Source organism: Mobula hypostoma, chromosome 3, assembly GCF_963921235.1.
Source record: "Mobula hypostoma chromosome 3, sMobHyp1.1, whole genome shotgun sequence".
Taxonomy (NCBI): Eukaryota; Metazoa; Chordata; class Chondrichthyes; order Myliobatiformes; family Myliobatidae; genus Mobula; species Mobula hypostoma.
In genome coordinates this window covers 231,627,940-231,646,981 of record NC_086099.1, presented here as the reverse complement: position 1 = coordinate 231,646,981, position 19,042 = coordinate 231,627,940, and the positions used below count along the sequence as shown (strand labels likewise).

At 44.3% G+C, this 19,042-nt stretch overlaps 1 protein-coding gene across 5 annotated transcripts in view; it reads left to right on the top strand.

The window, feature by feature from the left end:
• Positions 1-19,042, top strand: part of mapk15 (mitogen-activated protein kinase 15) — a 214,853-nt gene that overhangs the window by 109,330 nt on the left and 86,481 nt on the right. The gene's annotated exons all lie outside the window — the stretch shown is intronic.

The following is a 19,042-nucleotide window of genomic DNA, read 5'->3' as shown; positions in this document are numbered from 1 at the left end:
GCCTGTCTAGGCCAGGGTCTGGGCATTCTGCAGAGTTCTGGAGCACTCCTGGCTCTGGAAGTATAGGGTTTATTGGCTTGTCTGTCATCATAATGCCTTACAAGGCACGAAACGGAAGACTGTGTGGCACGCCACTCCTCACACAGACAGTAGGTGGCCGTTGACTCACAAAGAGTTTATCTGCCCTTTGACAGGTTTTGTTTTTAGTCCTGCTGAGTGCCGGCACACCCTGCTCCCTGGTTAACCGATGTGCACCAGGGGGTGTGCCGATTGAGTCGCCAACAACCTGACCCGAGACAGGCAGTACTGGGCTACGTGGTACCCGTAGCAAGGCAAGGCCCTGACCTGACACCTACACGGAAGATGTAAATAAGGTTGAAAGAGTACGGAGAAATTTACAAGGATGTTGTCAGCTTTGGAGGACCTAAGTTATAAGAAAAGACTGAGTCAGTTTGACCTTTGAACGTAGAAGATCCAGATGGTATGTTGCCTCCCTGGTGCCAAGATCAGGGGTGTCTCAAAGGCCAGGTTGCGCAACCAGAAGTCTTGGTGCATATTGGCACCATTGACATTCGTAGACAAGGTAGCAAGTTCCTGAAGAGAGATTTTAAGGAACTTGGTAGAAAGCTGAGAAACAGGACCTCCTGGGTAGTAATCTCTGGATTGCTGGCTGTGCCATGTGTCAGTAGGGCAAGTAGGAATAAAGGGAGCCTTTTCTGATTGGCTGCCAGTGACTAGTGGTGTTCCACAAGGGTCTGTGTTGGGACTAATTCTTTTTACATCGTGTGTCAATGACTTGGATGATGGAATTGAAGGCTTTGTTGCAAAGTTTGCAGACAATGATATGAAGATAGGTGGAGGGGCTGGTAACTTTGAGGAAATAGAGAGGCCACAGAAGGATTTACACAGATTCGGAGAATATTCTGAGAAATGGTAGATGGAATACAGTGTCAGGAAGGGTATGGTAATGCACTTTGGTAGAAGAAATGGAAGGTTTGACTATTTTCTAAATGGAGAGAAAATACAAAAAACTGAGGCACAGGGGAGTCCTTGTACAAGATTCCCTAAAGGTTAATTTGCAGCTTGAGTCTGTGGTGAGGAAGGCAAATGCAATATTTGTATTCATTAAAAGAGGACTAGAATATAAAAGCACGTTGAGACTTTATAAAGCACCGGTGAGGCCTTACTTGGAGTATTGTGAGCAGTTTTGGACCCCTTATCTTTGAAAGGATGTGCTGAAATTGGATTTGATCAAAGCAGGTTCACAAAAATGATTTCAGTTTTGAATCAGAATCAGGTTTATTATCACCGCATATGTTGTGAAATTTGTTAACAGCAGCAGCAGTTCAATGCAATACATAATATAAAAGAATAAAAAAAATAAAAAGTAAATCAATTTACAGTATACATATATTGAATAGATTAAAATTGTGCAATAAATAGAAGTACAGGTCGACCTTCACTAATCCGGCACCATTGGGACCCGAGGAGTGCCAGATTAGTGAAAATGCCGAATTACAGAAGGATCACATTGAGCATGATCATTGCTGGATTATCGAAGGAACCGGATTACAGGTAGTCGGATTAGTGAAGATCGACCTGTAGTATATATTAAAAAAGTGAGGTAGTGTCCACAGGTTCAATGTCCATTTAGGAAACGGATGGCAGAGGGGAAGAAGCTGTTCCTGAATTGCTGAGTGTGTGCCTTCAGGCTTCTGTACCTCCTACCTGATGATAACAGTGAGAAAAGGGTATACCCTGGGTGCTGCCTTTCTGAGACACCTTTCTGCCTAATGGATGCTGCCTTTCTGAGACACCACTCCCTAAAGATGTCCTGAGTACTTTGTAGGCTCATGTCCAAGATGGAGCTGACTAAATTTACAACCTTCTGCAGCTTCTGTTGGTCCTGTGCAGTAGCCCCTCCATACCAGACAGTGATGCAGCCTGTCAGAATGCTCTCCACAGTACAACTATAGAAGTTTTATGGACTACACAAAAGCATTTGATAAAGTGAAGCACAATAAGTTATTTGAAATAGTACAGAAAAATCTAGATCTAGATTTGAAAGACCTCCGCCTAATCAGAAATCTGTACTGGGAACAAACTGCCGCTGTAAGAAAAGGTGGAGAAGTGAGTCAGTTTACAAAAATCAAGAGAGGCATTAGACAAGAGTGTGTTTTTTCCCCTGATTTGTTTAATGTGTACAGTGAAACAATATTACAAAAAATAAGAGACATTTTGGGAATCAAAGTTGGTGGTGAAAACATCAATAATTTTAGATCTGCGGATGACACTGTGTTAATTGCAAGTACGGAGGAAGAACTACAAAACTTAATTGATATAGTTGTTGAAGAAAGTGCAAAAATGGGTCTATCTATCAATTGCAAAAAGACAGAATGTATGGTGATATCCAAAAAGAAGGAGAATCCTATCTGCAGGCTGAGAATAAACAGGGAAGACATAAAACAAGTACAGAACTTTTGCTACTTAGGAAGCTGGGTGACATCAGATGGCAGGTGTGACATGGACATCGAAAGAAGAATAGGGATGACACCTTTACGAGAATGAAGAGTATACTGACCAACACTAAACTAGGCATGACAACCCGCCTCAGAGCACTGAAATGTTACGTTTATCCAGTTATATGGCTCAGAATGTTGGACAATATCTAGTAACATGAGGAAACGAATTGAAGCTGCAGAGATGTGGTTTTTGAGGAGGATGCAAAGAATATCATGGATGAAGCGAATATCTAATGAGGATGTTGAACAGAGCTAGCACAAAAAGAGAAATAATGTATGAGATCATGAAAAGGCAACGTGACTTCATTGGACATGTGATTAGGAAAGAGGAGTTAGAATGCACGGTAATTATGGGAAAGACTGAAGGGAAGAAAGCAAGAGGAAGGCAAAGAAAAATGATGGAGGCAGCAGCCAGAGAACTGGAAATGAATACCAGTGAATTGATCCACTTGACCTGAAACAGGAGTGTGTGGGCCACGGCAGTCAAAGCTCAAACTGGGCATGGCACCTGATGTTGATGATGATACATCTCTAGAGTTAGAAAATATGTGATAGCATTGTACCAGTGGTAGCTTTATGTGTGCTATCATGCATTTTATAACACTACCCTAAAATAAGCATTTCTGAAAAATGGCCAATGTAAAGTACAACATATATATTCAATCTAGTGGTATTTTGTCATCAGTGATCCCTCAACTTTGAAATTTCTCACAATGATAGCTGAGTTCAAGCACTTTTCATCAAATGTTGTTATAAAATTGTACGTTGAAAACTCTGTCATTGGTGGCACTCACAGTACAGTGCCCAATTTCGGTAGAGTGAATCATTTTATTTTTTAGAAAAATATTTGTTTGTTGTTTATTTTGGAAAAGTCAATAAAAACCCTAGGACACATATTTGTAGAAAATTTATTCAGGAATTCAAATAAGTAATCACTTTTTGTATATATTCCATATTTAATATCAGTACAGCAGAAAATGTTACCCCCCCCCCCCCAAAAGGTAAAAAACCTCTTTCGGAGAAAGTTCTGGAGGCTTATCAATGTCATGATATTTTCCATATTGTTCTGTCAAATCAAGACAATCTTAAGCTTTTGTCATAGCATATACAATCACAGTACAATAATTCAAAATGTGGGGTTCCACACGGCCATAATCCAGGCCCCATTTGGTTGTAAAATGAAAATATTTAATCCAAGACTGATTTCCATACTTTCATAACATATTAATAATCATAATAATTTTCCAAGTCTTCCACATTTTCCACATCTTCATCTGAACTTTCCACACTCTTTGAGGTGGATGCCTGGTTCTCACAGTCTGCCAGTCTACACATGTCAGTACACCTGAGGCCATTTGCAACACACATACAACTTGGGAGTGAACATTTTTTTGGACAGTTACAGGCCAGTAGATCCAGGACGGCATCGGGTGCTGGCTGGCCTTCCATCCAGTGCACCACCAACTGTTCAGCTTCCTCTTCTCCCTTCATCTTCCATCCTGTGCCAACAGGGCTTGGCACGTGGGTCCTTCTCCAAACATCTTCTCCGTATACCAGCCTGGTAGTTGGCTTGCGTGCATGTTTTGTTAAGCAGTCCCTGCATGGTGGGAGTTGGTGACTTTCGATTTCACCCTTTTTGGCACAGAAAAGTGATACCTGAGTTCATTGACCTTGGTGGTCGATGCTTTTGGGGCATACAGGAGACATGTAAATGCCTCCAGTTTGTCCGTCAGTTCTGGGGAGAGGTCCCATTCCTGACCCAGCTCTGAGAATGTGTCCTGAGTTTCCCTGTTGCTGGTCAGAAGTTTTAGAGCACTTGTCTTCCCTTGGCCTGCAAAAGCGCCTATAATGTCACATCCTGTATATAGAAACATAGAAAATAGGTGCAGGAGTAGGCCATTCGGCCCTTCGAGCCTGCACCGCCATTTATTATGATCATGGCTGATCATCCAACTCAGAACCCCGCCCCAGCCCTCCCTCCATACCCCCTGACCCCCGTAGCCACAAGGGCCATATCTAACTCCCTCTTAAATATAGCCAATGAACCGGCCTCAACTGTTTCCTGCGGCAGAGAATTCCATAGATTCACCACTCTCTGTGTGAAGAAGTTTTTCCTAATCTCGGTCCTAAAAGGCTTCCCCTCTATCCTCAAACTGTGACCCCTCGTTCTGGACTTCCCCAACATCGGGAACAATCTTCCTGCATCTAGCCTGTCCAATCCCTTTAGGATCTTATACGTTTCAATCAGATCCCCCCTCAATCTTCTAAATTCCAACGAGTACAAGCCCAATTCATCCAGTCTTTCTTCATATGAAAGTCCAGCCATCCCAGGAATCAATCTGGTGAACCTTCTTTGTACTCCCTCTATGGCAAAGATGTCTTTCCTCAGATTAGGGGACCAAAACTGCACACAATACTCCAGGTGTGGTCTCACCAAGGCCTTCTACAACTGCAGTAGTACCTCCCTGCTCCTGTACTCGAATCCTCTCGCTATAAATGCCAGCATACCATTCGCCTTTTTCACCGCCTGCTGTACCTGCATGCCCACTTTCAATGACTGGTTTATAATGACACCCAGGTCTCGTTGCACCTCCCCTTTTCCTAATCGGCCACCATTCAGATAATCATCTGTTTTCCTATTTTTGCCACCAAAGTGGATAACTTCACATTTATCCACATTAAATTGCATCTGCCATGAATTTGCCCACTCACCCAACCTATCCAAGTCACCCTGCATCCTCTTAGCATCCTCCTCACTGCTAACACTGCCACCCAGCTTCGTGTCATCCGCAAACTTGGAGATGCTGCATTTAATTCCCTCATCCAAGTCATTAATATATATTGTAAACAACTGGGGTCCCAGCACTGAGCCTTGTGGTACCTCACTAGTCACCGCCTGCCATTCTGAAAAGGTCCCGTTTATTCCCACTCTTTGCTTCCTGTCTGCTAACCAATTCTCCACCCACACCAATACCTTACCCCCAATACCGTGTGCTTTAAGTTTGCACACTAATCTCCTGTGTGGGACCTTGTCAAAAGCCTTTTGAAAATCCAAATATACCACATCCACTGGTTCTCCCCTATCCACTCTACTAGTTACATCCTCAAAAAATTCTATGAGATTCGTCAGACATGATTTTCCTTTCACAAATCCATGCTGACTTTGTCCGATCATTTCACCGCTTTCCAAATGTGCTGTTATCACATCCTTGATAACTGACTCCAGCAGTTGCCCCACCACCGACGTTAGGCTAACCGGTCTATAATTCCCCGGTTTCTCTCTCCCTCCTTTTTTAAAAAGTGGGGTTACATTAGCCACCCTCCAATCCTCAGGAACTAGTCCAGAATCTAACGAGTTTTGAAAAATTATCATTAATGCATCCACTATTTCTTGGGCTACTTCTTTAAGCACTCTAGGATGCAGACCATCTGGCCCTGGGGATTTATCTGCCTTCAATCCCTTCAATTTACCTAACACCACTTCCCTACTAACATGTATTTCGCTCAGTTCCTCCATCTCACTGGACCCTCTGTCCCTTACTATTTCTGGAAGATTATTTATGTCCTCCTTAGTGAAGACAGAACCAAAGTAATTATTCAATTGGTCTGCCATGTCCTTGCTCCCCATAATCAATTCACCTGTTTCTGTCTGCAGGGGACCTACATTTGTCTTTACCAGTCTTTTCCTTTTTACATATCTATAAAAGCTTTTACAGTCCGTTTTTATGTTACCTGCCAGTTTTCTCTCATAATCTTTTTTCCCCTTCCTAATTAAGCCCTTTGTCCTCCTCTGCTGAACTCTGAATTTCTCCCAGTCCTCAGGTGAGCCACTTTCTCTGGCTAATTTGTATGCTTCTTCTTTGGAATTGATACTATCCCTAATTTCTCTTGTCAGCCACGGGTGCACTACCTTCCTTGATTTATTCTTTTGCCAAACTGGGATGAACAATTGTTGTAGTTCATCCATGCAACCTTTAAATGCTTGCCATTGCATATCCACCGTCAATCCTTTAAATGCTATTTGCCAGTCTATCTTAGCTAATTCACGTCTCATACCTTCAAAGTCACCCCTCTTTAAGTTCAGAACCTTTGTTTTTGAATTAACTATGTCACTCTCCATCTTAATGAAGAATTCCACCATATTATGGTCACTCTTACCCAAGGGGCCTCTCACGACAAGATCGCTAATTAACCCTTCCTCATTGCTCAAAACCCAGTCCAGAATAGCCTGCTCTCTCGTTGGTTCCTTGACATGTTGGTTCAAAAAACCATCCCGCATACATTCCAAGAAATCCTCTTCCTCAGCACCTTTACCAATTTGGTTCACCCAGTCTACATGTAGATTGAAGTCACCCATTATAACTGCTGTTCCTTTATTGCACACATTTCTAACTTCCTGTTTAATACCATCTCCGACCTCACTACTACTGTTAGGTGGCCTGTACACAACTCCCACCAGCGTCTTCTGCCCCTTGGTGTTATGCAGCTCTACCCATTTCGATTCCACATCTTCCCGGCTTATGTCCTTCCTTTCTATTGCGTTAATCTCTTCTTTAACCAGCAACGCCACCCCACCTCCCCTTCCTTCATGTCTATCCCTCCTGAATATTGAATATCCCTGAACGTTGAGCTCCCATCCCTGGTCACCCTGGAGCCATGTCTCTGTGATCCCAACTATATCATAATCATTAATAACAATCTGCACTTTCAATTCATCCACCTTATTACGAATGCTCCTTGCATTGACACATAAAGCCTTCAGGCGCTCTTTTACAACTCTCTTTGCCCTTATACAATTATGTTGAAAAGTGGCCCTTTTTAATGCTTGCCCTGGATTTGTCGGCCTGCCACTTTTACTTTTCTCCTTAGTACTTTTTGCTTCTACCCTCACTTTACACCCCTCTGTCTCTCTGCACTGGTTCCCATCCCTCTGTTGTGAACTAACCTCCTCACGCCTAGCCTCTTTAATTTGATTCCCACCCCACAACCATTCTAGTTTAAAGTCACCTCAGTAGCCTCCGCTAATCTCCCTGCCAGGATATTGGTCCCCCTAGGATTCAAGTGTAACCCGTCCTTTTTGTACAGGTCACGCCTGCGCCAAAAGAGGTCCCAATGATCCAAAAACTTGAATCCCTGCCCCCTGCTCCAATCCCTCAGCCACGCATTTATCCTCCACCTCATCGCATTCCTACTCTCACTGTCGCGTGGCACAGGCAGTAATCCCGAGATTACTACCTTTGCGGTCCTTTTTCTCAACTCCCTTCCTAGCTCCCTATATTCTCCTTTCAGGACCTCATCCCTTTTCCTACCTATGTCATTGGTACCTATATGTACCACGACCTCTGGCTCCTCACCCTCCCACTTCAGGATATCTTGGACACGATCAGAAATATCCCGGACCCTGGCACCAGGGAGGCAAACTACCATCCGGGTCTCTGGACTGCGTCCACAGAATCGCCTATCTGACCCCCTTACTATCGAGTCCCCTATCACAACTGCCCTCCTCTTCCTTGCCCTACCCTTCTGAGCTACAGGGCCAGACTCTGTGCCGGAGGCACGGCCACTGTCGCTTCCCCCAGGTAAGCTGTCCCCCCCAACAGTACTCAAACAGGAGTACCTGTTGTTAAGGGGCACAGCCACCGGGGTACTCCCCATCACCTGACTTTTCCCCTTCCCCCTCCTAACTGTGACCCACTTGTCTGCCTCCCGTGGCCCCGGCGTGACCACCTGCCTTCCACTCCTCTCTATCACGTCCTCACTCTCCCTGATCAGACGAAGGTCATCGAGCTGCAGCTCCAGTTCCGTAACGTGGTCCCTTAGGAGCTGCATCTCGATGTACTTGGTGCAGATGTAGACGTCCAGGAGGCTTGGAGACTCCAGGGCCTCCCACATCCGACACCGAGAACAGCAAACTGCCCTCTCACTCATAATGCCCTCTCCTCAAATAACAACAGAAAATGAATGTCAAACCTTCCTCGCCTCGCCCACTTCCGCCTAAGCCCGGTGAGCCGAAGCCCTTAAGCCTTCACTCTGCTCCCGGCTCACTCCGCCGCCCGCAAACTATGCTGCCCGCTCTATGAGGCTTTGTTCCTTTTAAATCTGCCACGCTGCACAGCCCGACGTCACACGCCTGCGCAGTACCGCCTCTCAGAAAGCCGTTGGAGGAAAAAAAATAACGAAAATTTCAAAAATATCTTTCTCGGCACTCCCACTCAGACTCTCAGACTCCTTCTTCGAATCAAACCCGAAGCAGGATGTCTGCCCTTTTAAATCTGCCGCGCTGCACTGCCCGACGTCATATGCGTGTAACCCGAGGAGAGCCCTACAAACCTCTATGCCAACAGTGGCAGCAATGTTCCTGATGTCTACAAGCCTTGCACTGGTTCTAGTGCCACACCTCTGGAACAATGGGGCCTCAATCTTGTCACAAAATGCTAAAGACATGATGAAGACATCTGTGTCTTCTGAGCAGATCACTACAGATTGGTATCCCTCTCTTGTGGCATGGGCAGCATTGGGAAGTAGGTGGCCATCTGCTTCTTGTTGACGCTGAAGAGCTGTCACCTCTTCACTGTCTTGAGATGTGATTCTGTAACATTTGTCATTCACAGTTGCACACAGAATCTTCTCCTGTAGCTTTTCTCTGTACTCCCCCTTCCTCCATTCATGGACTATGAAGCTAATGAGACTATTATTGTTACTGACTTTGGTCAGGAAGCTCCTCCACTGCCTCACCATCTGTGTGCCTGTGATACCTTGCAACTCATGACCAGTCTCTTCACTCCGTAGAGATCTTTCACTATTCTTATAGAGTTCTCCTTGTATGTGTCGAACACAGCATCTATTCTGCTACTCTGACTGCCTTCCCTCAGAGCCATACCCAGAAATGTTGTGGCAACATTGCTGAAAGTAACTGATCACCTTTTATTCTTTGGACAAAGTTCATTCCATCAACCACTGTAGCAGAGTTTCCTGGGAGTTGCTCTTCTATTGCTACATTTTTCTGCAAGGTTGTGGCTAAAGTAGCTTTATTTGTCTTTCTCAGCAATCGTTCTGGTGTGGAGAGGGCTCAGGGCAATGGTCCAAGGGGATGAGAAAGGATATCCTCCATACGTAGACTGCGCCCTTGTGCCATCGCTAAGATGCGTCCAAACAAAGACCTGTCTGCTTTCAAGATGATCACCCTCCCATTTGATTTCACTTCTCTCTTCTTACACATATCACTGAATGTTTTCAGCTTGTTGGTTTTCATTGGGTCATGGAATTTCTTTGCTGGTGGGTCTTCCTCTCTTCTCTTATCTTTGAAGGTTGCATAGCATTGCTCACCAATCTCATATGCCTTCATCAGGTCGGAGGCAATGTCCTTGGGGGCTGCCTTTGCTGTAGAGATGCTAATGAGATCCTGCTTCTCTGCAAATGGGTTGACCCATTCATGTATGAGGCTACCCACTGCTGAAACTGCCTCCTCATCTTTCTGGATTCTTGGCCGCTGTAGTTCCGCATGATAAAGCTCTGATTTGTTGTCTTGCACCATCTCCCTTAACTGTCCCAGGAATGCACTGCGGTGCTCAGCTGTTATGTAGTAACGCTTGATAGCTCCAGCATTCAGGCTGAACCGTGATGTGCCTCCAGGAGTCTGTGTGTCTTTGTTCACTGTGGCTTCAATAGCCTGGTCCACAGGGATCTGCCCAAAGGGGTTGTTACTTGACAGCTGCACTGAGAATTGGCCTGTCTTGAAGGCCTCATACACAGAAGGATTCTTCTCTGGGAGGTTCATCATCTGAGCAAAGTAAGGGGACAGGTACCTGGCATAATTCATCTTATCATAGGCAAAGCACCATAGGATCATGGTTCTTATAGCATGGAGATGCAACTCTCAGTCCCCCTCACAGAAAGCTACCACCGCTGCAATGCTATCACATATTGTCTAGCACTAGGGGTGCATACCTTGCCAAAAATCACTATAAGAATTATTCCCCCCAGATGGTACCGGTGGCCCAAATTTGGGGTCCTGGCTCATGGACTATATGGTGAGAGAGTCTATGACAAGAGGCAGCCTCAGAATAGACGGGCATCCTTTTAAAACAGAGCTGAGAAATTTGAATCTGTGGAATTCTTTGTCACATGCAGTTGTGGAGGCTAAATCTTTATGTATATATTTAAGGCAGAGATTGATAGATTATTGATTGGTCAGGGCATGAAGGGATATTAGGAGAAAGCAGGAGATTGGGGCTAAGGGAAAATTGGATCAGCCATGATGAAATGGTGGAGCAGACTCGATGGGCCAAATGGCCTAATTCTGCTCCTATATCTTATAGTCTTATTATGGTCTAAGTAAAAACTGTAATTCAATTGTAAGCAAGTTGGGACTGCAGAAACTTGATTGGATAAGTACTAACCAATCAGGAGGCATGGATTATGGGGGTATAAATACCACTGTTCCTAACATGCCCAAACATCATCCCTGAAGAAGACAGCAGAATTTGTCATTGATATGTTGGTTATGATCGATACCTGTATCCGGCTGGAAGTCTGAGAAGAGTTCATTGAACATTGGCTATTCTCCAACCCTCTGGGACCAATAGTTTGAAGCCAATAATATAATAGCATAATTTAAAAGGAATCTAGTAGTAAGGTTTTTATATAGAGTGGTTGACATATGACATGCAGCCCCAACAGATGGTGGAATCAAAGTTCAAAGTACAGTTACTATCAAAGTATGTACATCATATACAACCTTGAGATTCTTCTTGCTGGTAGCCACAAAACAAAAACATAATAGAACTCATTAATAAAAACCCGCACAACAAAGACCGTCAAACGTCCAACATGCAAAAAAAAAGAACAAATTGTGCAAACAATAACAAAAGAAAACAAATAATACACAGAATGTGAAGTGCAAAGTCCCCAAATGTTAATTAATCTACAGCCGTGGAGCCAGATCAGCACTGCAGCCAGTCCAGGAACCTGATGTCTGCAGCCCACAGCTGCAGAGTTAGTACAGCACTGAGGGGAGCAAAGCCTCATGCAGTAGTGAGCTGCATACTGCTTGGTCCTTTACTCTTGGCCTTGAATAAGGGAACAACATCCTTAACCCTCCAATCTTCCGGAACCTCTCCCATCCCCATTGATGATGCAAAGATCATCGCCAGAGGCTCAACAATCTCCTCCCTCTCGCCTCCCACAGTAGCCTGGGGTACCTCTCATCCAGTCCTGGTGACTTATCAACTTGATGCTTTCCAAAAGCTCCAGCACTCCTCTTTCTTAATCTGGTCAATCACCAAGCTCCTTTTCCATAGTGAATACTGAAGTAAAATAGTCATTAAGTACCTCTGCTATTTCCTCCAGTTCCATACACACTTTCTCACTGTCACACTTGATAGGTCCTATTCTATCATATCTTATCCTCTTGTTGTTCACCATACTTGTAGAATGCCTTGGGGTTTTCCTTAATCCTGCCCGCCAAGGCCTTCTCTGACCCCTTCTGGCTCTCCTATTTTCATTCTTAAGCTCCTTCCTGCTAGCCTTATAATTTTCTAGATCTCTATCATTACCTGCTTTTTTGAACCTTTTGTACACCATGGTACCCTACCATCCTTTCCCTGTGGCATTGGAACGTACCTATTCAGAACACCACATTTCTGCTGTACATTTCCCTGAGAACATCTATTCCCAGTTTATGCTTCCAAGTTCCTGCCTGATAGCTTCATATTTCCCCTTACTCCAAATAAACACTTTCCTAACTTGTCTGTTCCTATCCCTCTCCAATGCTATGGTAAAGGAGATAGAATTGTTATCACTATCTCCAAAGTGCTCTTCCACTGAGAGACCTGACCAGGTTCATTTCCCAATAGCAGATCAAGTACAGCCTCTCTTCTTGTAGACTTATCTACATATTGTTTCAGGACACCTTCCTGAATACATATAACAAACTCCACTCTATCTAAACCCCTTGCTCTAGGGAGATGCCAATCAATATTTGGGAAATTAAAATCTCCCACCACGACAACCCTGTTATTATTGCATCTTTCCAGAATCTGTCTCCCTATCTACTCCTTGATGTCCCTGTTACTATTGGGTGGTCTATAGAAAACACCCAGTAGAGATATTGACCCCTTCCTGTTTTCTAACAGAGAATCAGTAGACAATCCCTCCATGACATCCTCCTTTTCTGCAGCTGAGACACTATCTCTGATCAGCAATGGCATGCCCCCACCTCTTTTGCCTCCCTCCCTGTCCTTTCTGAAACATGTAATGCCTGGCACTCTGCCATTCCTGCCCCTGAGCCATCCAAGTCTCTGTAATGGCCACAACATCGTAGCTCCATGTTCTAAGCTCGTCCGCTTTGTTCATGATGCTTCTTGCATTAACATAGGGACATCTCAAGCCATCAGTCTAAGTACATCCCTTCTCTATCACCTGCCTGTCCTACCTCTCACACTGTCTACAAGCTTTATGGATTTGTGAGCCAACCGCCCCTTCCTTCAGTTTGGTTCCCATCGCCCAGCAATTCCAGTTTAAACTCTCCCCGATAGCCTGAGCAAACCTTGCTGCCATGATATTGGTCCCCCTCAGATTCTAAGTGCAACCCGTCCTTTTTGTACAGGTTATGACTGCCCCAAAAGAAGTCCCAATGATCCAGAAATCTGAATCCCTGCCCCCACTCCAGTTCCTCAGCTGTGCATTTATCCTCCACCTCACTCTATTCCTATACCCACTGTTGCAAGGCATAGACCGTAATCCCAAGATTACAATCTTTGAGGTCCTCCTTCTCAACTTCCAGGATCTATGAATATTTGGAGAGGCATAATATGATCAGGAATAGTCAGCATGGCTTCGTCAAAGGCAGGTCGTGCCTTACGAGCCTGATTGAATTTTTTGAGGATGTGATTAAACACAATGATGAAGGAAGAGCAGTAGATGTAGTGTATATGGATTTCAGCAAGGCATTTGATAAGGTACCCTATGCAAGGCTTATTGAAAAAGTAAGGAGGCATGGGATCCAAGGGGACAAGAGAACTGGCTTGCCCACAGAAGGCAAAAAGCGGTTGTAGACGGGTCATATTCTGCATGGAGGTCTGTAACCAGTGGTGTGCCTCAGGGATCTGTTTTGGGACCCCTACTCCTTGTGATTTTTATAAATGACCTGGATGAGGAAGTGGAGGGATGGGTTAGTAAATTTGCTGATGACGCAAAGGTTGGGGGTGTTGTAGATAGTGTGGAGAGCTGTCAGAGGTTACAATGAGATATTGATAGGATGCAAAACTGGGCTGAGAAGTGGCAGATGGAGTTCAACCCAGATAAGTGTGAGGTGGTTCATTTTGGTAGGTCAATTATGATGGAAGAATATAGCATTCATGGTAAGACTCTTGGCAGCGTGGAAGATCAAAGGGATCTTGGGGTCCTAGTCCATTGGACACTCAAAGCTGCTACGCAGGTTGACTCTGTGGTTAAGAAGGCATTTCGTGCATTGGCCTGTATCAATCATGGGATTGAGTTTAAGAGCCGAGAGGTAATGTTGCAGCTATATAGGACCCTGGTCAGACCCCACTTGGAGTACTGTGCTCAATTCTGGTCGGCTCACTTTTGGAAGGACGTGGAAACCATAGAAAGGGTGCAGAGGAGATTTACAAAGATGTTGCCTGGATTGGGGAGCATGCCTTATGAGAATAGGTTGAGTGAATTTGACTTCTTCTCCTTGGAGTTTCAGAGGATGAGAAGTGACTTGATAGACGTGTACAAGATAATGAGGCATTGATCGTATGGATAGTCAGAGGCTTTTCCCGAGGTCTGAAATGGCTAGCATGAGAGGGCACAGTTTTAAGGTGCTTGGAAGTAGGTACAGAGGAGATGTCAGGGGTAAGTTTTTTACGCAAAGAGTGGTGAGTGCGTGGAATGGGCTGCCAGCGGCGGCAGTGGAGGCGGAGACAATAGGGTCTTTTAAGAGACTCCTGAATGGATACATGGAGCTTAGAAAAATAGAGGGCTATGGGTAAAGCCTAGGTAGTTCTAAGGTAGGGACATGTTTGGCGCAGCTTTGTGACCAAAAGGCCTGTATTGTGGTGTATGTTTTCTATGTTTCTACGTTTCTATTTCCTTCCTAACTCCCTGTCGTCTGTTTTCCTCCATTTTCCTACCTATGTCGTTGGTACTAATGTCCTTGCTTTTATATTATATGCCCCTTGAAATAAATGCCAACATTGCATTTGTGTTCTGGGAGTTTTACACAAGGACTTCTAAGTCCTTCTGCACCTCTGATGTTTGAACCTTCTCCCCATTCAGATAATAGTCTGCACTATTGTTCCTTTTACCAAAGTGCATTATCATACATTTTCCAACACTGTATTCCATCTGCATTTTTTGTCCATTCTTCCAATTTGTCTAAGTCCTGCTGTATTCGCATTGCTTCCTCAGCACTACCTACACCTCCACCTATCTTCGTATCATCTGCAAACTCTGCCACAAGCCACCATTTCTATTATCTAAATTATTGAGAAACGATGTGAAAAACAGCGATCCCAATACTGACCCCACGGCAGAAATGTGACAAATGTTCAGTTGACAACACACATCAAAGTTGCTGGTGAACGCAGCAGGCCAAGCAGCATCTATAGGAAGAGGCGCAGTCGACGTTTCAGGCTGAGACCCTTCGTCAGTTGTTTGGTTCAGTTGGTTGGCACAGGTTTTCAGAACCTTACTAGGTACTCCATCTGGACCTTCCGCCTTGCGAGGATGCCGCTCTTTAAAGACAGCCTAACATTGGCCTCTGAGACAGAGATCACAGGGCCATCAGGTGCAGCAGGGATCTTCACAGCTGTAGTCATATTCTCCCTTTCAAAGGGGGCATAAAAGACGTTGAGTTCATGTGGTAGTGAAGTATCATTGCCATTCATGCTATTGGGTTTCACCTAGTAGGAAGTAATGTCTTGCAAACCCTGCCAGAGTTATCATATTTCTGATGTCGCCTCCAACCTCATTTGAAATTGTCTCTTCACCTTTGAAATAGCCCTCTGAAAATCATACTTAGCCTAGGTTGCCAGACTTGAATGCTACAGATCTAATTTTTATTAGACAGCGTACCTCCTGGTTCATCCACAGCTTTGCTTATCTTGTTAAGCAGCCTTATGTGTTGGAAATGCCTTCTAAAATCCGGGTAAATTACGTCTACTGCCTTTCCTTTGTCCACTCTGCTTGTTACTTCCTTGAAGAACTCTAACAGATTTGTCAGGCAAGATTTCCCTTCACAGAAACCAATCATTCAACTTCCCACTCATTTTAGCTACCTTACATGCCCTTTCTTTGGCTTTTATGCAGTCCTTAACTTCCTTTGTCAGCCACAGTTGCCTTCTTCTTCCATTTGAGAACCATTTCTTCTGTGGGACATGTCTATCCCCAGAAACCTCAGCCATCTCTGCTCTGCCATCATCCACACCAGTATCCTCCTCCAAATCACCTGGGGATTGTTCCCTTCTTAAGCAGGTATGCATTTGCCACTTTCCAGTCCTCCAGGACCTCGCCTGTGGCTGGAGAAGATATGAAGATAATGGTCAAGGGCCCAGCAATCTCGTCTCCTGAGTCCTTCAATGACCTGACATGAATCCCATCAACCCTGGGGACTTATCCTCCTTAATACTCAGTAGAAAATCTAACACTTCCTCCTTCTTGACCTGTAAACGCACTAAGATATTTATGCATTCAGCAATGACCTCTTGGTGTTTCATATCCTTTTCCTTGGTAAATACTGAGGTAAAGTACGCACTAAGTACCTCAGCCACATTGTTTGCATCCAAGCAAATGTTACCACATTTATCCTTGAGTACCCCACGCCCTCCCTAGTTATCCTCTTACTCTTGATGCCTGTAAAGAAAGCCTTGGGGTTCATTTTAATCCTACTTGCCAAGGATGTTTCACGGCCCCTCTTGGCTTTCCAAATTCCTTTCTTTAGTTCTTTTCTGGCTTCCTTGTGGTCCTCATGTGCTTCATTTGATCTTAACTTCCAAAGCTTTACATACTTTTTCTTCTTGACTAAATTCATCAACTATCTGGACATCCAAGGTTCTCTTATCTTTCCATACCCTGTCCTTAATACTAACAGAAATATAAGCAACACACATCAAAGTTGCTGGTGAACGCAGCAGGCCAGGCAGCATCTCTAGGAAGAGGTACAGAAATATAACTTTCCTATACTCTGTGCAATTGATCTTTAAACAACCTCCATCTCTGATGTGGAGTTGCCAGTAAAAAGGTGTCCCAAATTAACACTTCTTAGTTCCAGCCTAATGCTTACTCCAATTTAAAACTCTCCCACAGGACTATACCTATCCTTATCTATAGCTATCTTGAAAGTTAAAGAATTGTAGTCACTTTTCCCTAACTGTTCACTCACTGAAACGTCAATCACCTGATAAGGCTCATTACCCAGCACTAGATCTGTTATGGCCCCTCCTCTGTTGGACCATCCACATATTGATTTAAGAAACCTTCCTGGATACAGTTAACAAATTCTGCTCCATCTAAGCTCATTGCACAAAGAAGCTTCTAGTTTATATTGGGGAAGTTGAAATCCCCCACGACAATAACCCTATTATTTTTACACATTTCCTTAATCTGATTACATATCTGTTTCTCAATGTCCCAGTGACTATTCGGGGGTCTGTAGTACAATCCCATCAGTGTGATTGCACCCTTCCTATTCCTGAATTCTACCCAAATGGAGTCAGTGTCTGACCCCTCAAAGATGTGCAGCTATGATATTGTCCCTGATTAGTAGTGCAATTCCCCTGCTCTCGCTCACTTTTACCTCCTCCTTTATCTTCTCTAAAATGTTGAAAACCTGGTACATTAATCACCCATTCCTGCCCCTCTCTCAACCAAGTTTCAGTAATGGCTACAACATTGTAGTTCCGTGTACAGATCCATGCTGTAAGTTCATCACCCTTACCCATAATATTCCTAGCATTAAAATATATACACTACAAACTATCCAACCCATCATAAACACGAGGAAATCTGCAGATGCTGGAATTTTAAACAACACACGTAAAGGTTGCTGGTGAATGCAGTAGGCCAGGCAGCATCTCTAGGAAGAGGTACAGTCGATGTTTCGGGCCGAGACCTTTTGTCAGGACCCATCATACTTCTTATTTCAATTTTGCCTTTCAATACTTCCCCTGACGTCTACCTTCTGATCAGATCCTTCCGTTCATGGAACAATTGATAATGAACAATTCTTCTACTAACAGGTCTTTGGACTCTGGGAGGAACCCCATGCATTCCATGGGGAAGATGTACATACAAATGCCTTACTGAGGACCCAGGGATTGAACTTTGATGCCCAGAGCTGTATAGTATCCTGCTGTCTGTTCTGCTACTGTGGCACCCCTAATTAGGCATCATAAGTTTAATTAGTTCAACCTGGACTTCCGTCATCTTCAATGGGATCCCACTATTAAACATATCATTTTCCTCCCCCTCACTCTTCGCATTCCACAAAGTTTGCTATGTCATTACCTTTTCCACTTGTCCCTCCACACTGATCTCTCTCCTGGCATTTATCCCTGCAAGCAGAAAAAGTGCTACATCTGTCTTTACACCTCCTTCCTCACCACCATTCAGGGCCCAAGAGAGTCTTTCCAGGTGAGGCAACACTTCACATGTGAGTCTGCTGTGGTCACCTACTGCATCCAGTACTCCCTGTGCAGCATCATCTACATCGGTGAGACGTGATGCAAATTCGGGGACTGCTTTATCGAGCACCTTTTCTTCGTATGCCACCACACCATTTCAATTTGACTTCCTATTCCCATTCCAGCATGTTGGCCCATAGACTTCTCTACTGTCACGATGAAGCCACTCTACTCTCAATCTGGATACCCTTTATCCTGATGGAATTGACATAGATTTCCCTAACTTCCAGTAATTTCTCCCACCTTCCTGTTCTCTATTTTTCCATTGTCCATTCTGGTATCCATCTTCTCCTCACCTACCCATCACATCCTCTGGTATCTCCCTCCCTTTCTCCCATGGTCCATTCTCCTCTCCTATCAGATTCCTCCTTCAACCTTTTACCTTCCATCTGACACTTCAAACATTTTTACTTCATTCTCTCCCTCTCGTGATCTCACCCATCACCTGCCAGGTTGTATCAATTCCCTTCCCCCCATCTTATTTTCTCCTTTCCTTTCCAGTGCTGAAATATTGACTGTATATTCCCTTCCATAGATACTGCTTGACTTCTTGAGTTTCTGCAGGACTTCCGGGACGCCTAGGCACAACTCAAGTAGCAGCAATACTCTCAATGGATACGATTAAATTTTGTGTGTGTTGCTCAAGATTTCCAGTCTGTAGAATCTCCTGTATTTCTGGTCAGAAGGACCTCCCCCTGTGTTGTATTGTTCTTTGTTACAAACAAATCCCATCCCCTACAGCCCCAATAACCACTTGTGTCAAATGACCGGCAGGCAGTCCTGTCATAGTTGTGGGCACACAACAGGAATTCTGCAGATGCTGGGAATTCAAGC